Genomic DNA, 21,883 nt, shown 5'->3' on the forward strand with positions numbered 1-21,883 from the left:
CATCTTACAAATACAACCAAGCTGGGCACAGTGGCTCACTCCTCTAAGCCTAGCTGTCCTAGAGGTTGAAAGGACTTTTGGTTCAAGGCCAGCAGGAGATAAAGTTTGGCAGGACCCCATCTCAACCAAGAAAAGCTGAGTATTGTTGCAGGTGCTTATCATCTCAGGCACACAGGAATGTAAACGGGAGGATTACAATCTAGGACAACCCAGAAAGAGAAGTCTACAAGACTCCATGGTAACAGAAGCAGCTGAGTATGGGAGTCTAAGCCTGTTACACCAGGAAGAAAACATCAGGAGGATCCCAGTCCATGTCTAAGCAAGAGGTGATACACCCTAATCTCAAAATCAGAGTCAACAGGGCTACAGTTGTGGCTCAGGTGAGCAAGCACTGGGACTTGAGTTCAAATCCAATTACTGCCAAGAGGAAAAAAAATCAAAGAAAAATGATTGGGGACCTTGCTCAAGTGATAGAGCACCTGCCTAGCATACACAGGCCCTGAGTTCAAAATACCACACTGTCAAAGAAACAAAGATGAGACTTTCATCTGTCATAGGCTCCCTTATAGATTTTCCATTTGACATAGCTGAGAAGAAACGTGGATTCACTTAATTGGCACTCCACTGATAAAATTAGGGCACAACTCAGTGAGATTTTCTATATGAGGAAAATAACAATTTTCATGAGCAGAATATAAAGATTTTAAAATAAATATTGAAAGCAAGGCACCAGTGGCTCATGCCTGCCATCCTAGCTGCTCAGGATGCTGAGATCTAAAGATAATAGTTCAAAGCCAGCCTAGGCAGGAAAGTCTGTGAGACTTTTATGTCCAATGAACCACCAGAAAACCAGAAGTGGTGCTATGACTCTAGTGAATGAGGGCTTGCCTTCAGCAAAAGAGCTCAAGACAGCACGCAGGCCCTGAGTTCAAGGCCTACAACTGACAAAAAATAACAATTTTAAATGTTTTTTTAGAAAGCTAACGTAGTGTGAAAGAGCGGCACATTTGCTGCCCATTCCTTGGACCTTTTGCTTGTTAACTGAGGGCTCTTCAAAAATTCCCTGAAATCTTGGATCTCAAAACATGCCATGATGGTTCTGCTACTAAACAGGAGTAAGCCAAGGTAATCACACATAATACTGAAACTCTCTCTCTAGTTATAGATGCAAATCACAAAGTTGAACACCCACAAAAAATAATAATAATAAAGAGTCGGGCACTGGTGGCTCATGCCTATCATCCTAGCTACTCAGGAGGCTGAGATATAGAGGATCACAGTTCAAAGCCAGTCTGGGCAGAAAAGTCCATGAGATTATTCTTTCCAAAGAACTAGCAAAATGCTGCAAGTGGCACTGTATCTCAAGAGGTACAGAGCCAGCCTTGAGTACAAAAGCTCAGGGACAGAGCCCAGATCCTATGTTCACTCCAGAACAGGGCAGGGGAAAAAAGTCTGTAATCTGAGAGGTAAGAAGTTAGGAAATGAAAATTAGTGGCTTACCTTGCCTGGAGAAATGTCAAAAGACAAAGCCCAGGCTGTGGAGAAGGTGTAATACAGCAATCACATCAGCACCAAATGCTCAGACTACATCTTCCAGAATGTTTTCGTCCTGAGCAATAACTGTCTCTCAGAGCCACATGCAAGGAGTTGAGTAAAAGTCCTTTTAATTTAGAAATGTTTATTTTTGTTTTGTGCCAGTCCGGGGGCTTGAACTAAAGGTCTGACCACTGTCCCTGGCTAGCACTCTACTGCTTGAGCCACAACGCCACTTCTGGCTTTTTCTATATATGTGGTGCTGAGGAATCAAACCCAGGGCTTGATGTATACAAAGAGAGCACTTTTCCACTAGGCCATATTCCCAGCCCCAAGTTATCTTATCTCATTTGCCCCCAACTGACATTGTTCCTTTATTAAGTGAAGTAAGTACATGAATGAATATCTCCTATATTGGCTGTAAAGCTTACCACATCTCAATTTCACTAGTCAACCTAGTGACTTCATTTCTCCTAAAATGACTTCATGACCATAATTTAATTAAGTTAATTAATTACTTAAATTTTGCCAGCCCTGGGGTTTGAACTCTCAGACTCGACACTGTCCCTGAGCTTCTTTTGCTCAAGGCAAGCTCCCTACCACTTGAGCCACAGTCCTACTTCTGGCATTTTCAGTGTAAGTGGTACTGAGAAATCAAACCCGGGGCTTCGTGCACAGTAGGCAAGCACTCTACCACTAAACCACATCCCCAGCCCCCTTTCTTCCTTTCTGTCTCATGGTCTGTCCCCTCCTCCCCCACACCTGTCCACCAAATTGCTTTTGCATCCCGGAATGTGTGTGTGTGTGTGTGTGTGTGTGTGTGTGTGACCTGTGTATGTGTGTATGTGTGCACGTGTGCCAGAACTGGGGTTTGAACCCAAAGGCTGGTCATTCTCTTTTAGCTTTTTCCCTCAAGGCTGGTGCTTTACCAGTTGAACCACAGCTCCACTTCTTGGCCTATTAGCTGGTTTCTGGGAGTTAAGAGATAAGGGCTTAAAAGACTTTCTGAAAGGTGCTGAGCTGCCCCACTGCCTGTCTAGGCCCTGCCTGAAGCTACCATGGGAGAGCAATGGCCTTGCCTTCCAAGGTGGCCCCAGCCAAAGCTCTGTATTTATTTACTTTTCTCTATTGCCAAAGTGATGTACAAAGGGGTTACAGTTTCATATGTTAGGCACTAGATACATTTCTCATACTGTTTGTTACCTCCTCCCTCATTCGCCCCTCCCCCCTCCACCTTTCCCTCTCTCCCATGAGTTGTTCAATTGGTTTACACCAAACATTTTTGCAAGTATTACTTTTGTATTTGTTTGTCTTTTTATCCTTTGTCTCTTGATTTTGGTATTCCCTGTCACTTTCCTAGTTCTAATACCAGTATATACAGTTTCCATTGTACTCAGATAAGACACAGTGATAGTGTAGGTACAACCACAGGAAGGGGATATAAGAGGATCATCAACAATAGAAGCTATGGTTTCACATGTCATGTTGAAAGTAATTACAACAGTGATAAATCACTCGTTTCCATAACATGGAGTTCATTTCACTTAGCATTATCTTATGCATTCATAGGGGCATAGCTATCAGGCTCCTGTGATCCTCTGCTGTGACTAGCCTAAACCTATGCTATTTATTCCCTAGGAGGGAGACCATAGAGTCCTTGTTCCTTTGGGTCTGGCTCATTTCACTTAGTATAAATTTTTCCAAGTCTTTCCATTTCCTTACGAATGGGGGAATGTCATTCTTTCTGATTGAGGCATAAAATTCCATTGTGGATATGTACCACATTTTCCTGATCCATTTGTCTACTGAGGGGCATCTCAGTTGGATCCATATTTTAGCTATGACAAATTGTGCTGCAATGAATATTGTTGTGCTGGTGGCTTTAGTGTGTTCTTGTTTGTGGTCTTTTGGGTAGATGCCCAAAAGTGGGGCTATTGGGTCATAGGGGAGCTCTATGTTTAGCCTTCTGAGGAATCCCCATACCGCTTGCCAGAGTGGGTGGACCAGTTTACATTCCCTCCAACAAAGAAGACCAAGGCTGAAATCAGGAAAGCAACTACTTTTGTAATAGCCTCAAAAAACATAAAATACTTAGGAATAACCTTAACCAAAGAAGTGAAAGACCTCTATGATGAGAACTTTAAAAACATGCAAAATGAAATGAAGGCATAACTAAGGAAATGGTAAAACCTCCCATGCTCCTGGATTGGCAGGATTAATATAATCAAAATGGCAATATTGCCAAAGGATATCTACAAATTCAATGCAATACACATTAATATCCCAACACCATTTTTTAATAAAATAGAGGAATCAGTCCAGAAATTCTTAAGGAACAATAAATGACCCAGAATAGCAAAAACAATCCTAAGCAGAAAGAACAGTGCTGGGGGAATTACAATACCAAACTTCTAGCTGTATTATAAAGCTATAGTAAGAAAAACAGCTTGGTATTGGCACTGGAACAGGCCTGAAGACCACTGGAACAGGACTGAAGACCCAGAAAAGAACCCACAGAACTATGCCTACTTAATCTTTGATAATGGAGCTAAAAATAAAAGGATGGAAGAAATGTAGCCTCTTTAACAAATGGTGTTGGCGTAAGTGGTTCAACAACTGCAACAAACTAAAACTAGATCCTTATATATCACCCTGCACCAAAATCAATTCCAAATGGATCAAAGACCTCAAAATTAAAACAGATACCCTGAAAACACTCAAAGAAGGGGTAGGAGAAATACTTGGGCTCCTTGGCACAGGACAGAACTTCCTTAACAACAAACGAGAAATGCTACAAATCAAAGAAAGGATGGACAAATGGGACTGCATCAAACTGCAGAGCATCTGCAGGGCAAAGGATGTAGCTTGGAAGATAAACAGAAAGCCCACAGACTGGGAAAATATCTTTACCGGCCCATACAACAGACAAAGGCCTGATATCTAAAATACATGCAGAACTACAAAATTTGAATTCCTCCAAAACAGTACAATAAATGTATTCAATGCCTAACATATGAAACTGTAACCTCTCTGTACATCACTTGACAATATATAAGAAAAAAAAAACCCTCAAAGAACCAACAGCACCCTCAACAAGTGGGCTAAAGTCTTAAAAAGAGACTTCTCTGATGAGGAAATGAGAATCGCCAAGAGACATATGAAAAAGTGCTCTACATCACTGGCCATAAAAGGAATGCAAATCAAAACAACATTGAGATTGCACCTCACCCCAGTAAGAATGTCCACTATCAAGAAAACTAACAATAACAAATGTTGGAGGGGATGTGGACAAAAGGGAACTTTACTTCATTGTTGGTGGGAATGTAAACTGGTTCAGCCACTCTGGAAAACAGTATGGAGATAACTCAGAAGGCTAAACATAGAGCTCCTCTATGACCCAGAAGCTCCACTTTTGGGCATCTACCCAATAGACCACAAACAAGATCACACTAAAGCCACCAGCACAACAATGTTCATAGCAGCATAATTTGTCATTGTTAAATATGGAACCAACCCAGATGCCCCTCAGTAGACAAATGGATCAGGAAAATGTGGTGCATATACACAGTGGAATTTTATGCCTCTATCAGAAAGAATGACATTGCCCCATTCATAAGGAAAGGGAAGGACTTGGACAAAAATATACTAAGTGAAGTGATCCAGACCCAAAGAAACATGGACTCTATGTTTTCCCTCCTAGGGAATAATTAGCACAGGTTTAGGCTAGTCACAGCAGAGGATCACAAGAGCCTAATAGCTATGCCATTATGAATGCATAAGATAATGCTAAGTAAAATGAACCCAAGTTATGGAAATGATTGTTATATCACTGTTGGAATTACTTTCCCCATGCCATGTGAAACCGTAGCTTCTATTGTTGATGATCCTCTTATATCCCCTTCCTGTGGTTGTACCAGCAGTATCACTGTATCATATCTGAGTACATTGGAAACTGTATATACTGGTATTAGAACTGGGATAGTAAAAGATAATATCAAAATCGAGAGACAAAGGATAAAAAGACAAATGACTACAAAAGCAATAGTTGCAAAGGTGTTTGGTGTAAATCAACTGAAAAACTCATGGGGGAGAAGGAAGTGGGGAGGGGCTAGGAGGGAATGAGGGAGGAGGTAACAAACAGTACAAGAAATGTAAAGGCCTAACGTATGAAACTGTAACCTCTCTGTACATCACCTTTACAATAAATAAGAAAAAAAAAGAAAATCCTGCACAACTTTATATCCTACTCCCCAATAATGTTCTTTCAACAGAGCAAGTGCTGTGGGTTGAGTTCTGTGGAAGAAGCAGGCACTCTTTTTTTTTTTCATAGCATAAGATTAGGCCTTCAAAAATTGATTTGATTTTCAATTCACCAGCCCCTTCCAGGTAAGTAGGTGAGACAAATATAACAATGGCAAGGAAGGACTACAGGGCCCCGATTTATTTTGCACAGAGACATTTAGAGAGCTGCAAGCTTATAATGCACAATTTTGGGTGAGTGGTTTGACTACTGCAGACAAGGTAAGAAAATTATGGCAGCATGACATGGTATAAAAAAATTGCATTGGGATATTAGAAAGGGCAATAAATAATATGTTTGATATTCACTGTTGGTTAAAAAAAAGAAAATGTGAGAATGTATGTTAGGATAACATGAAGATATAAAATAATACTGAACAAGTCTGGTAATATTTACTTTTATGATAAGTATTGATAGGATGGAATGTTATTTCCCTTGAAGTACTGAAAAGGGCCTAATGGTTATTTGAGTTCCTCAGCAGACATGCAGCAGTGTGTGAAGTACCTATATCATGTTTGCCAACACACAGAGAAGCCAATGCCTCCAAAGAGCTGCAAGTTTCTTGATTTTGGAGAGACCCTGGGGATGCCCTTGGACTACATGGCTCTTTATCAACACTCACAGCAGTTGTTCTTGGAGTCTTTGTGAAACATCGGAGCAACCGTCTTGTCAAGGCTAATAACCAGGCACTCAGCTAGAACTTGTTCATCTCCCTCATCTTCTGCTTTCTCTGTCCCTTTCCCTTTATTGGCCATCCCAACACAGTCTGCTGCATTCTGCAAGAAACCACATTTGGAGTTGCATTCACTGTATCTTGGCCAAAACAGTTACTGTGGTTCTGGCCTTCAAGATCACTTTCCCAGGGAGAAGGATGAGATGGATGCTGGTGTCAGGGGCTCCTAACTTCATCATTTCCATCTGTACTCTGATCCATTTGACTGTTTACTCTGACTAGGGACTTAACCTCTCTTCATTGACAGAGATACACACTTAGAACATGGTCACATAATCATTCTGTGTAACAAGGGCTCCCTCATTGCTTTCTACTGTGTCTTGAGATACCTGTTTTTCCTGTTCCTGGCCAACTTCACTGTGGCTTTCCTGGCCAGGAACCTGCCTGACACCTTCAAGGAATCCAAGTTCCTGTCTTTTAGAATGCTGGTGTTCTGCAGTGTCTGGCTCACTTTCCTGCCTGCCAACCCCAGTGCCAAAGGGAAGCTAATGGTGGCTGTGGAGGTCTTCTCCATCTTGGCTTCCAGTGCAGGGCTCCTGGGCTCCATCTTTGTCCCCAAGTGCTACATCATCTTGTTGAGGCTAGATAGAAAATGTTCTGCACAACTTCAGGAACAAAATGCACACTGGGAGAAATTAAACATGAAACATATACAATCAAACATATGCAAGGTTGAGACTAAATTTGCATTCCATTTTTTCCATCTGATGTTAGTTTGTATGGTTAGCATCAATTCAATGCCTAAGTGACACTTACTCATTTCTCTAGTAATGGTACAATCACAAGTTACAGTCAGAACAATGTAACTCTGAAATTCATTCTATGTATTTTTGTTTCTTTCTTTTTAATCTGCACTTATACAATCATTTCCACTATACTATTTCACTGTTACTCATTTTCCAATTGTGCTTTCTAAATCACTTCCCTAAAATTTCTTCTTTATTTTGAGTCCTGAGTCATGAATTTAAAGCCTGGGTACTGTCCCTGTTGTTTTATGCTCAAGGCTAGTGCTTTATTCCATGAGGCACAGCTGCACTTTGGCCTCTTTGATGCTTAAGTGGGAATAAGGTTCTCTTAGCTTTCCTGTCTAGATTGGCTTTAAACCCTAATCACCAGACCTCAACTTCCTATATATCTGGTTTATGGATGCTTTTCTAAATTGCAAATTACATTATCTTCCTGCCTGTGCATTGCTATTCTTCTTAGTCACAATTCCTTTATACTTTCCTCTTTAAAAAGTTCTATGTTGGGGCTGGGAACATGGCTTAGTGGTAGAATGCTTGCTTGCATGTGTGAAACCCTGGGTTTGATTCCTCAACACCACATAAACAGAAAAAATGCACCAGTCACCCTGGGTCTCAAGTGGTACAGAGCTAACCATGAGCAAAATGAAGCCAGGGACAGTGCCCATGCCCCAAGTCTAAGAATTCTGAGTATTCTAGTCCTTTAAAAATTTCTATTCCTAGAAAAACTTCACTTACATGGCTTTGAAAAACTCTTGTTGGGCATACATTTTTGAGGTGTTCACTGGGTGACACAGTTCTTCTGGTTGCATTCCTTCCATTCAAAGCTCACAATGTTAATCTATGTGATGGTCAGCTTCACAAAAGTCTAAATTTGTGTCTTACTCCTTTAATTTCTCCTCAGTCAAAGCAGGAACAAAATTGGAAGTCTTCCAAAAGCAAAAAGATAAAACAGAAGACTCTGCTGTCATTGACTGTTGATCTGATTCCTTGTGAATGTAATTTGGGATGATGGTCACATACAGACAGTCAAGTCTAGGGCAATTAAGCAGAATGCTCAGCCTGGCTCTTGGAACTCTAGGTGGAAGCAAATAGGGTCAGGGGAAACTTTTGCAGCATCCTTGTCCTCTCCATTTCCATCCACATTTCCTGCAGCATTTTAATTTTTTAAAAAAACAACAGCTTTTAAATCAGCCATTAGAAGTTTCCTTGGCCCACTGCTTGCACATGTGTGGTGGTGGGCATGCAGAAACCCCGAGCTTTTCAACTTTCTCTCTTGTACACTTGGCCCTATTCCCCTACCTCAAGTGGAGAGGTGCACTGTCCACTACAGAAGCTTCCAAGCCCCACCTCAGAGCTGGGGAATCTGTTTTTGTTTCCTTTCCTTGTTTCTGCTTTAGTCTCATGCTTACACTACTCAGCAGGACAGGTTCCACACGTAATTTTGTGAGTTGTAGTCCTTTCAAACTATCTAGTCCCAGAGGAATACATAAAATTCCATAAGATTTTTTTTTAAAAAAACTGGAATTTATTTTCCAGGACAGTAACATCGTTAGTAAACTTGCAAACTGTAAAAATATTTCACAAGTAGTTAAGACAGGTCTGATGACTCTGCACTCAAGCCACAGTTGTTTCCCTTCCTGGCTAGGGGGTTGGGGGGCCTCAGAGATCTCATATTCGCCATGTGCTTGCACCTCCAGCATTTCCAAACTCCACTAGAGCCATTCAAGAGAGGCACTCACTCTGTCAGTCAGTCAGTCACTCACTCACTCATTCGCTAAATGTCTGCTTGGCCAACCCCAAGGGTTCTGCTGCTAGGTCCAGCTGCACTGGCCTGGGTGGTGAGGCAACTTCTCCCTCGGTCTGGCATTTTGAGGTCCTGGTGGCGGCTGGTTGCCTCCCCTCTAATTGGTGCCCATGGCCTCTCATTGGCAGGAGGCACGGTGCTTACCTACCATGGTTGATACTGCAACTGAGCAAGCTCTCCCTGCCTTCCTTGGGTGAGGGGCGAGGTCAGGGGTAGGGGTGGGGGAGGCGGCTCTGCTGGGCTCCTCCTCTTCCTCTCTTCAGTTCTCTGGAGGAGTAGGCAGTGGCCGTGGCAGAGGTGGTAGCAGCAATGCTGTGGTGGTGGCCGCTTCCCAGAAGAGATTTTTTTCTGGAGAGAAAATAGGAGTATCCAGTAGACACATGAAGAAAAGTTTGACATCTCTGGCTATAAAACAAACGCAAATCAAAACTACATTGAGATTCCACCTTACCCCTGTTAGAAAGGCCATTATGAAAAATACAAATAATAATAGATGCTGGCAAGGGTGTGGTCAAAAGGGAAAGCTTCTACACTGTTGGTGGGAGTGCAAACTTGTTCAACCACTCTGGAAAGCACTATGGAGATTCCTCAAAAGGCTAAAGAGAAAGCTCTCCTGTGACCCAAAAACCGCACTCCTGGGCATTAACCCAAATGGTCACAAACAGTTATGTTCACTGCAGCATTATTTACCATAGCATTACCAAGATATAGAACAAATCAATATTCTCCTCAATGGATGATGAATGGATAAAGCAATTGTGGCATGTATACACAATGGAATTCTTTGTTTCCATCAGAAAGAATGACATCACCCAACTCATAAGGAAATGGAAAGACTTGGAAAAAAATGTTATTAAGTGAAGTAGGCCAGGACCAAAGAAACACAGACTCAATGGCTTCCTTCTATTGCAATGATTGGTATATGGATAGTCCTAACAGAGGATCACAATAGCTCAATAGCTATGTACCTATGACCATATAAAATGATGCTATTTGAAATAAGCTCTAAGATTAGAAACAAGGGGCATTTTTTCCTGTGGTTTTTTTTTTTTTGTACTGTGTAAAGTGATGTCTATTTCCTTTCATTTTGTCCTGTTTGGTTTATCACCTATTGTCACTGCTCTTTGTTTATTAATTTATTTGGTGACCTGTGTGTTGCATATATGTTTATCTAATTTGAGGAAGTAAAGAATTCTGAGACATAGGACAAAGGGTGAACCAATGAAACAATGATACTCACAAGACATTTTAGTGGAAATGAACTTTACAACTTGTGGGGAAGCTACTCAAGTGCAAGAAAAAGTGGGAATTAAAGAGGGTGCGGCATAACAGTGTTTGACAAGAAATATACTCTGTTACAGTTGCTGCAGTTGCTGATGGGCAGTGGCTTGGGGGACAAGTGGAGGTGGAGTCACCGAAGTAGGGGGGCCTGGGTGAGACAGACTCCAGAGACAAGACTCCAGGTACAGATCTAGGTTATTGCGCAGTTTCAAAGCCTATATAGGTGAATCACCCAGTATATGATGTAGTCAACAACCAGTAGGTAACAGACACCTTTACATAGTGACTCTTCTGAGTAGGGACTTCCCAGGAGGCACAGAATTGGGGCAGAGCCAACTCAGGCCTTAATACCCATTGGGTTTGCCCAAGAGCATGTGGTGACTCTGCTGTTTGTAGCAGAGTTCCAGGCATATGTGGCTCTACATCGATAGCCACTAGCTCCCCTGAGGCATTTCCCATAATACTCATTACCTTTTGTAACTGTTAACCCTCTGTAATCATTTTTGCAATGAAGTAAAATGTTTAAAAAGAGAAGACTAAGGAATGAATGACTTCAAATGTATGAGAAGAAAAATTTTAAGCTACCAAGAATAATCACCTAGTAGGAAATACTTTCAAATTCAAGCCAAGCTATAACTGCATTTCAGATGTATTATAATCATATAATGTATTGTAATCATAGTTCCCTTCTAAGAATCCTTATCAAGAATTATCAAGAATCTTTATGTAGAATTACAAGGACCAGAATTACAAACACAAGGATCCAGACTTATTATCTTTACTTAAAAAATACATCCAAATTGAAAAATAGCATAGAAATCAACTTATATCATACAATTAAACTTTTTAACCCTCTTTTTAAAGCTTTTCCAATTTTTACTACATCTTTTTTTCACTTTTTAATTGCTTTTTAATGTGTGCACAGAGAGGCGAACACAACCCCTCTCTCATTTCAGCTACAACTGTGGCCAATCTGTGTGTGCCCTCTTTCAATTTGTCCATTCCTCCTGTTTTTACTACATCTTGACAGGCAGTTTTAGAAATACCAAACAAATCATCACATTGACCATTTTAGCCTCAGGTTTTTAATGTCGATCAGCAAGGATCAGCAACAATAGGCCTCCATTGGCCTGTCCTACAGAATGGACATATACCCATCCGAATCCTTAGGGCTCGATGAACTGCCTTTGTTCAAGCTTGCCCTTTTTCCACCATGGGCAGACTCCCCCCTGGGGCCTGCCTCACCATGCATGGACCAGCTAAGCTGCACCCTTGCCAATTCACCTCTCAACCCCGAAGATATGAACACAGGCCCATCCTAAGTTTTCCTGTCCTTTCCTCTTGATCTCTGATTGAGAAACTGGAAGCAGTTATTTAACAGTGATAAACATTAATATTCACATTTCTGACATTTATCCCCAAATTTGTAAACAGTGGAGGGAAATAAACTTAAAATTCCTGATGCCTTATGCTAAGCTAGGTAACTTGATTACAGTGCAAACAGCATAACATATTAAGATACCAATATTTTGCTACTGCAAATTAAAGAAATGTTTTGTTTAAACTATAATTCCTCTTTAAAGCAATGCAAAAATCCTTTAAAACATTTGGAAACACCCAAACTTAATGACCTTTTTGAAGTTTGAACTTAAACTCAACCATTTTGACATCATATTGACAGTTTTAATCTTGAATATATTCACACTCACACGCACACACTCGCATACATTTGCACAAAAGATCCTAAAGCGGGCAAAATAAATATGGGCCATACTTTTTCCAGTGGCAAGAGGTATTTTGCCAATCTTGGAAACCACCAAGATTTAAGAAAAAACTTTTTTTTAACAAATGACCTTAGCACTCTATGGCCTCATTTACCAGGGCTTGCTTCTGTTAGCAAGGCATTTTAGTACACTAAATAGATTTTGGTTGAAGAAAGCTGAGAGGGGGGTCCCCTGGCTAAATTGAGCCCACCCAGTACTTGACTGGAGTCTTTAGCCCAGTTTTGATGAGAGCATTTAAAATTCTCATTTTACTTTTTGAATACCTTCAGCTGGGGAAAGAAGGTGGTTATCTGATCTCTTAGCCCACCAGGTGGCCTGATTGTCTTTTGCCAGTTTAAGCCAGGAGTACTTTCAATTTCAATTTATTCCAAGACTAAGATTTGCCAATGGTTTGAACCAGGCCCTAAGCTGCCTGTACTCTTTCAACTGCCCCATTTTATAAGGGTCTTCCTGGTCCATTGGCATGAATAAAAACATCATTATCCACTTGAGTTGGACTAATGAGGCTTATCTATCTACTGTTACTATATCATTTTAAAATACTGTATTTTCATTTGGCTTATCAAATTTTAGAGGTCAGAAGGCAACTTTCCAAAAATATATATCACTTTCGCAAAAGAGTAGTTTAAGTTGAATTGAAATAAAATCACATTTCAGAGAAGCCGTGTGTGCAGGGAGTGTAAATTAATGGCAGAATTAGTGCATCTTAATCCCAAAGCCTTGGATTCTTCCACACTGAAGAGAGGGAGCAGCTGGACGAGAAGAAAGGGAGGGGAAGGAAAGTGGTGATGGCATAGAGAGAGGAGGCGAAGTAGGATAAGAGAATACTCAAAGTCAGGGCAAGGAACGTAGCTCAGTGGTAGAGCACTTGCCTAGGATAACTGAAGCCCAGAGTTTGAATTCTGTTAGGATGAGAGGTAGGGCAGAGTAGGACATGGGAGCTGGGGAGCCATCCCACATTCTTTTTTTTTTTCACTTTGATTGAAACTTTTTCATTTGCAGTGAACATCACACATATTTCTTGCTATTTATAACATCTTTACAATTGTTTTCTGCACCCTTCATGCTGCCATAATCCTGATCCCAAGCACACAACTCAACTACCTCTTTGGAAATCATGCCTAATAAAGCTTGTGCACCTCTCTATGGCTCTGTACAATACAAATAACAGCACTGTGAGTGACCCTTCTTGAAGTTTTACATTTGTTTCTTCCATGCCCATGTAATGTGGTGGAGAACAGAGAATCATTCATTCTTTGAAGTTATAAAAATCATGCTGTGCACAACCCTTGTTTTTACCCCAATCACAACTCACAGAACTTGTTCTTTTGCAAGAACATTACTGGGCACAAGGAAATAAAGATGCACAAGTTGGAGTTTAGTTTGTATTGTAAATGTAATTTTGAGGAAAACGAAGACCTTGTAATTAACAAGGTTTTGCCCTTCATATGATAGCAGTTCAACTAATATTACCAACAAGTTGAATACACATGCATAAAAATGAGTAGAAAAAATTAATTCTATTGGCAATTCAGAGTCCAAGATTTGTTTTTCCCCCAAAGCTAAGGCTTCATGAGTGTGAGGCAAGCACTCTACTATTAAGCCACATTCCCAGCCCCCAATAGTATTCGTATACACATAAACCCAATAAGTAAATTGAATGTTGTTATCAATTCCATGTCACGTGATCATAAAAGTCCTATGTGTATAGCCTTGATCTCTATCTAGTTTGTAGAACTACTGAGTAGGATGAGACCTTTAAGAGGTTAGAGATTAATGATGAGAAAGTAAATATTATTGGTCAACACTATGGATCTTCCTTGATTTTGTTGTCTCTTATTCCTCTATGAGATTGTGAAGAACAAGGAGGAATAACACAATTTGAATCTTATACAGTATGCTATATATAATGCACAGACCTTCCTTTTATAGGGTTATGTGAACCTCATACCCACCATAACTTTTTCTTACTTTTCCAGTGGCCACAAAGTGAGAAAATTTTCACACAGTCTATTTCAATATCTCACATTTTGGTGAGAGGAATGCTTATGTAGCAAGCCAACTAACCAATGAATAAAACCCCACAGAAGGGAGCAAAATAAACGTTTCAGCCACATAATGTAATTCCCAGGTACTTTTTTTTTTTTTTTTTTTTTTGCCAGTCCTGGGCCTCGGACTCAGGGCCTGAGCACTGTCCCTGGCTTCTTTTTTCTCAAGAATAGTACTCTGCCACTTGAGCCACAGCGCCACTTCTGGCCGTTTTCTATATATGTGGTGCTGGGGAATCGAACCCAGGGCTTCATGTATAGGAGGCGAACACTCTTGCCATTAGGCCATATCCCCAGCCCCAATTCCCAGGTACTTTGTCAAAGTGTGACAAACCTGCTAAGAAATATGGAATAGAGGGGAAAATTCATGTGGAGGTTAGAGTAAAGGCAGGTGTGAGTGGGTCCAACAGAAGGAAACATGGCTGCCAAATAATTTGAGTCCATTGACAAGTTCGGCCTGGCCCTAGCCATCGCAGGAGGCGTGGTGAACTCTGCCTTATATAATGTGGATGCTGGGCACAGAGCTGTCATCTTCAACCGATTCCGTGGCATTCAGGACATTGTGGTAGGGGAAGGGACTCACTTTCTGATCCCTTGGGTACAGAAATCAATTATCTTTGTCTGCCGCTCTCGGCCACGTAACATACAGGTCATTGCTGGTAGCAAAGATTTGCAGAATGTCAACATCACACTGTGCATCCTCTTCTTGCCTGTTGCAAGCCAGCTTCCTCGCATCTACACTAGCATCAGAGAGGACTACTGATGACCTTGTGTTGCCATCCATTGCCATGGAGATCCTCAAGCGTGTGGTGGCTAGCTTCGATGCTGGAGAACTGATCACCCAGGGAGAGCTGGTCTCCAGGCAGGTCAGCGATGACCTCACAGAGTGAGCAGCAACCTTTGGGCTCATCCTCGATGATGTGTCACTGACACATCTGACCTTCGGGAAGGAGTTCACAGAAGCAGTTTAAGCCAAACAGGTGGCTCAGCAGGAAGCAGAAAGGGCCAGATTTGTGGTTGGAAAGTTTACATTCCCAACAACAGTGTGGTAGTGTTCCCTTTTGGCCACATGTCTCAGGGCATCCATCATTGTTAAATCCCACTGTGAATTCAGGATACAAACTTCATTTTATGAAATATTCCTCAAAAGACATCATTACTGGGGTAGGGATTCATTATCACCATATATAATAAGGACATTTGCTGAGGCTTTTCATTTTGGTGATGACTTTTAATATTTATTCATAGGTGGACCACTTACTCTATTAGTCATTCATCCACATTTGTACTTGGATCGACCTAGTATAAAACCAATGAGTCAATTTTCAGGTGAATGTTCTGGATCACAGAGGTATCTTCTGAAAATTATTGATTAATTTCCTTAGCAGGAAATACAGGAAGACAGGGGTAATTTGTTCCAAGAGTACTGTGCGCATGTGTGTAAATCTCACAATGGAACTCCTTCTAAATATAATTTGTACTAACTCAAAACAATAAAATTATCAACAATCCAAAAGAATTACCGTTTTGGTGATGGTATATAAAAATTAGAAATTGGAGATACCTCCAATAATTAAAATGACCTGTTCCTGTAATGCTAGCTGATGTTCCTGAGTTGAGCTAGCTGTGGCACAAAAGCCCATTAACTTTCTTATTAGCCTACCTACAGGAAGCCAGAAATGAAGGTGTGGCTCAAGTGGTAGAACAATAGCCTTGAGAGAAATGGCCAATCAAGAGTGCTTATCCCTGCAATGCCAGTGTGTGTGTGTGTGTGTGTGTGTGTGTGTGTGTGTGTGTGTGTGTTCTAGTGCCCAGATACTGTCCTTGAGCTTATTTTCTCAATGCTCTCTTCCACTTGATCTACAGCTCTCCATCCTGGTCTTGGTGGTTCATTGGAGATAAAGGGCTTACAGAATTTTTTGCCTGGGCCTGCTTGAAACCTTCATCCTCAGAGAGCAGTCTCCTGATTAGTTAGCATTACAGTCATGAGCCACCAGCCTACAATAAGAATTTTTAAATTAAATATCCTCACCATATAGGTGTTAGCAAAAGAAATCTCACATGACTCATCTGTGAGGAAGGAAATTTGTTTGCAGCATTTTAGTAAAAACTTGTACCACTTACTCTGCTTAATTGTATACACATGACTTCACCCTCCCCAATGACTGCTGGGATGGGGGAGATACAGGGATGCTGTGAAAATGTCACAGCCCTGGAAAGTAAGGAAACCCCAAGCAGAAAATGACCTCACAGTAGATGCAATATAAAATAATGAAGGAAAGCTGGTTTTGGTGCATGGGGATGGGAGGTCAGGGTTGAGAAGACAGAGCACATGCATGTGAGCACCCTGAGTTCCCAAAGCCATTGCCCATCCTGAGGGGCAGAAACAGTAAAGGGAAACAATGTGATGATTTACTTACTGCTTGTTCTGTTCATTACCAGGAGCTTTGTCATTACTGCCATCTGCTCCCAAAGTGAAGAGAGGGAAAAACTCAGCAATTATCACATCTCCATCCATGTGTACTTGGTGCTTCATTGTAGAAAATAAGCTCATTCCAGCGAAGCAACAGACAGGGAGGGGAAACTGGAGAAGAAGGAGGGTGAATATCCAAAGGCAAATCCCTGAAGCATCTGCCAAGGTGAAATTCTCTCTGGAAGTGTGGCCCCTTGTGTCACTATATATATGCATATATCTTTGCATAGGTGCACAAGAGTCTTTTTATTGACAGAGTTGTACACTGTAGCTACGTTTCATGGAAGCCTCTTGTGAATCCCCAGAAAGAATGTAAAACCCTTCTTTGGGGCACTCCAGCTGTGGCCTTGTATGCAGTAGAAAAAGATGAGTTGAACAACATGATTGCAGATTTTCCTTCTTCGTCGCATGTGCTATGATTTCCTCCAAGACCACAGATAGTGAGTCCCCAGGCATGAAGTTATCTTTGATGTATTTGGTCCAACATCTGTGTCAAGAAACTATTTGCATAAAGTCATTTGGGATGAGCAACTAGATTGCATCAGAGGAAGTCACATCAGATACTCAGTGAAATGGCTCCATAATAGCTTTGCCATTTGGAGCGTCAACCAAAGTTATTAGGGAATCATACCCAGATGGTCAATTGACACATCTAACTTAAGAGCCACAAAACATTACTATTTGATTTAAGCGGATTCCATGAGAATTTCGTGTACAGAGGCCCCCACAAATGCATCCATTTACTATTGCCTAAGGAGGCAATGATGCTGGTCAAACCAGCAACTACATGTCAATAAGTCAAGGTCAATATGGAAATTGTGTTGCACATTTATAATCTGAATTTTCTCCTTCATATAGGTAATTTTTGCCAGACTTTCTACATAGATAAATCAAGATATTTTCACGATGTATTTGTCTGAGAATATATGGTAGTAATAGATGGATTTCTAATCTATCCCAAGCCTTAATAAACGTTACAACCAACATGTTTTCTGCTCGTCAGAATATGTTAGTCCCAAATTCCATGTAAACAACTTAATGGCCTTTGAAAACAGAGCTACTTCAGAGCTGTAATATACTCTGTAATTCTGAATGAGATTGCAAATGGTCTATGAAAAGAATGTATTCATTACATTTATAGAATCTCTATCACTGCATTTTTAAATTCTTACTATCATACATTAGCTCTAAGGAGGGCAAATATTTATGTATATCTATCTTTCTCTCTTGTATCTAAACACAATGGGCTTTAGTCTCTCGAGGTAGTGGCCATGCTTCATATCATAAAGCTTTTTGTACTTTCTTGTGGAACCTACATACAGATTTCCCTACTGCATGCATGGAATTTCATGACTCAAGTGTAACTAAGTGCTCCATTTCCCTTTGTTCTTGGCAGTATTTGTTCTTAGCCTTCTTCATATACATTGTCACTGGAGTGAAATTAAATTCAATGTTGGGGAGGAGATGATGGCTGAAAGAGAACAGAGAACAAATTCATATCTGTCCAAGTAAGCAGAGTTTTAGTTTCCCCTCAGGCTTTCCACATCCAGGAAGTCCGGCCCAGTAGGCGATAATTGTTCAGAGATATACAGCAAAGAAATAGGGAGCAGAATTAGAGGTGGCAACAGTGGCAGCCTAGCTCATGGGCTTTACCTGTACCTTCAGCATGAACTTAAGAAGCAGGAATTGGAGCCCACAAACCAGCCAGATACAGCTGGACATAGACAATTCATCCCATCACAGAGGGTCTCAAATACCAAGGGGAAGTGTGAATGCTTCCCCCTCCAAAACCATCTGCCTTTCTCCCAGAGAACAGCTTCTGGAAGGGCATATCTCCCACCAAACTAGACAAATGCCATTTTTGAAAGTGGCCAAGAGGCTGTCGGGCCCCTGGACAGAAATCCTAACCAGAGAGCAGGGCCATTTTTGAAAGGGGCAAAGGGATCTGATTCCACACTCCAGCTCTCTCTGGTGACAAATTGAAGGGCCACACAGGGAAGGCAAACCTATTCCTCAGCAGTGAGTCAGGACAATCTCAGCATTCCTGCTAAATTGCAGCATGGCTATTGGGTAGTTGTGCAGCTTGGAATTTCAAAACCTAAAGCCTCACTGGAAAAAAAAAAAAAAAGCTGGAGAGGTCATAAAAGCTGAGGGTGATTTCAGGCTGGCTTAAGAGCAGGATCTCAGAAGCTAGCCTCCCACATACCTGGGAAGGCTACTGACTCCAGATATGCCACCCACAGGCAAGCACTCTGAAGTGGTTCCAGGCGGCAGATAACAGCCTCCCCTTACTCCTCTCCTGCTCCTGCCTAATCTAGTCTTGGAGGAGACTAAAAAGACCTGGAAAGTGAAGGGGAATCTAGAAGGATTCTGAATCCAAATACTCCCCAACCCTATGTATGTACACTGTGTAGATGCCAGTGATAAATACCACAGATGCCTCCTAACTGTGAAACAAGGAACTCAACTCCCACCTTTCTAATGCTGCCCAGATCTTGGTCATAAGGAATGTTGATCACTGAAGAGCAATCAAGGACTGTGATAACAGACTGCAAGTGGATATTGGGAAACAAAAGGTCCACCCACCAGAAGTTAGTCAACACTCAGCAGATACTGAACATTTGTTCAAAGTGTGAGTGCCAATTCTAATCACATGGGGCTGCTTCCTGCTGGTGAAGCCTAGGGAATAGAGCCTGGGAAGTAGGTGCTCACAGAAGCACACTTATGGATTGATGCCAACACCGGGAGTTTTGAGCAATGGAGGTCCTGGCTTTGGTTGGCTGTATCATTTGTTCTGCCTATGGACAGAAAATAAACTGACAAAGGAAAACAAAAACCCCCAAAACCTCATTTCCATTTTTGCTGTTTATATTGATAAACATCATTTTATATGACCTTATGATCCTCTTCCAATAATATCATACTTTGTCTTAGTGTGTGAATGTCTAGAGTGTTGTGTAATTATAATGTCCAAGTGAACTCTTCGGTCTTTTATCATCCAGTGTGTTCACTTGTAGGTTGATACAACAAATGAGGGAAAACATACAACCTATATTTCTTTGCATCTGGCTTATTTTGCTTGTTTAATGTAATTTTCCCCCATTCTTTCCATTTCCTTATTAATGGTAGAATATCATTCTTTCTGATGGAAGCATAGAATTACATTGTGTGTATTAACCACATTTTCTTCATCCATTCATCCACTGAGGAGCATCTGGGTTGAGACCATATCATATCAATGGTAAACAGTGTTGCAATGAGCAGGGCTGTGCTGGTAGCTTCAGTTGGCCTGGTTTGTCAACTATTGTATAAAATGTCCAGAAAAGGAATTGCTGACTCATAGGGGAGCTTTATATTTAGTCTTATGAGGAACCTCCATACTGCTTCCCAGAGTGGTTGTACAAGTTTCCATTCCCACCAACAGTGTAGTAGTAGATGTAGCCATGTTGGCTACATTGCCTCCAGCATCTGTTACTGATAAGTTTCTTGATAATGGCTATTTTGACTGGGGTGAGGTAGAATCTCAAAGTTGTTTTGATTTGCATACCTTTTGTAGCCAGAGATGTTGAACCTTTCTTCATGTGTCTATGGAAGTTTCTTCTTCTGAGAAGTCTGTCTTTAAGTCTTTAGCTCATTTATTAATTGGATTTTTGTTTCTTTGACAATTCATTTTGGGGGTTTAATCTTTGAGTATATTAATTATTAAGTATATTCCCAATTCAAAGCCCTTGTCTGATGTACATCTAGTAAAAAAACAATCTTCCTCCTATTCTATGGGCTTTTCATTTGTCTTGCTAAGTATGTGCATTATTATGTAGATACACTTCAGGTTGATGCAATATCATTGATCAAGTCTGAAGTCTATGTTTTGTTTTTTTTTCCTGGATCTTAAGAAGTTTTGTCTGGTACCCAGGAACCCTAGTGCTTCCCCTACACACTTCATACATTTGGCCTCACATTGAGGTTTTTAATTGATTTGGAATTGATTCTGGTGCAGGGTGATATATATATATATATATATATATATATATGTATGTATAATTGTATAATTGTATATATGTATATATATGTATATTGTGTGTATATGGATTTCCCTTCAGCTTTTTGCCTGTGTATAGACAATTCTGCCATTACCATTTATTGACAAATCTGTGTTTCTTTTATCCAGTGCTTTTGGCTTCCTGATTGATTATTACTATGCTACATGTCTGTGAGATCATTCTGGGTCTTCTATTCTGTTTCAGGAGTCTGCATGCATATACTTATGCAGTATACTATTGACTTTGTACCATGACTTTGTAATAGAGATTTAAGTTTGATATACCTCTGATACTGTCCTTCCTTCATAGAATTCTTTTGCTTTTAACAGGAGCAAAGACAATAACTACCTGATCATCTCAATTAATGTAGACAAATTATTTTACTAGATTCAACAGTCTATAAAAGAAGCTATGGAGAATGTAGAAATCCATGGAACATTCCTCAATATAATAAAGATTGTAAAGGTCAAACATACAACCAGCATTATACTTAATGGTTCAAAGAGAAATACAAATTACTAAACAAAGTACATTATAACAAGCATATGAAAACATGGAAAATTTTTAAGGAAAATATTAAAGAATTGTATTGAGGATTAAGCAGCATTATGATGTGCAGGCAGGATTTAAATGTACTTTAAAATTTAGAAAATTATCCATACTTCTAGTTACTCAGGAAGGAGAGGTCTGGTAATCCTGGTTTGAAGGTAACCTGGGCAGGAAAGCCCATGAGAATCTTATCTCAGTTTAATCATGGAAGAAAAAAATGGGAAGCTGTGGGTCGAGTGGTTAAATACCAACACTGAACAAAAAATCCAGGGAGAGTATGCAGGCTTTAAATTCAAACCCCAAGACTGTAACCAGAAAAAAAATAGGCAACTGATTGAAAAAGCAAAAATAGAAAAGAAGGTGACATAAAAAATGTACTGGTGGAGAAGATGGGATAAGTACAGAGAAAATTGAAATAACAAAAAATATAAAGAATAAAATTTAAATTTACATGTCTCTAGATTAAATTTGTTACTGTAACCTTACTAGAGAAATGAGTAAGATTCACTTATTCATAGAAGTTATTATAGCAATCTAAACTAATACCTAATAAAGAAAAGGAATATATCTAATTAAATGTGGAAGTTTCATC

General features: G+C 40.4%; 1 pseudogene; it reads left to right on the top strand.

Annotated features, from left to right (window-relative positions):
* The first annotated feature begins 14,647 nt into the window (after window positions 1-14,647).
* On the top strand, window positions 14,648-17,121 carry LOC125366996 (annotated as a pseudogene).
* The last annotated feature ends 4,762 nt before the right edge of the window (window positions 17,122-21,883 follow it).

Source organism: Perognathus longimembris, chromosome 18 (genome assembly GCF_023159225.1).
Source record: "Perognathus longimembris pacificus isolate PPM17 chromosome 18, ASM2315922v1, whole genome shotgun sequence".
Classification (NCBI taxonomy): Eukaryota; Metazoa; Chordata; class Mammalia; order Rodentia; family Heteromyidae; genus Perognathus; species Perognathus longimembris.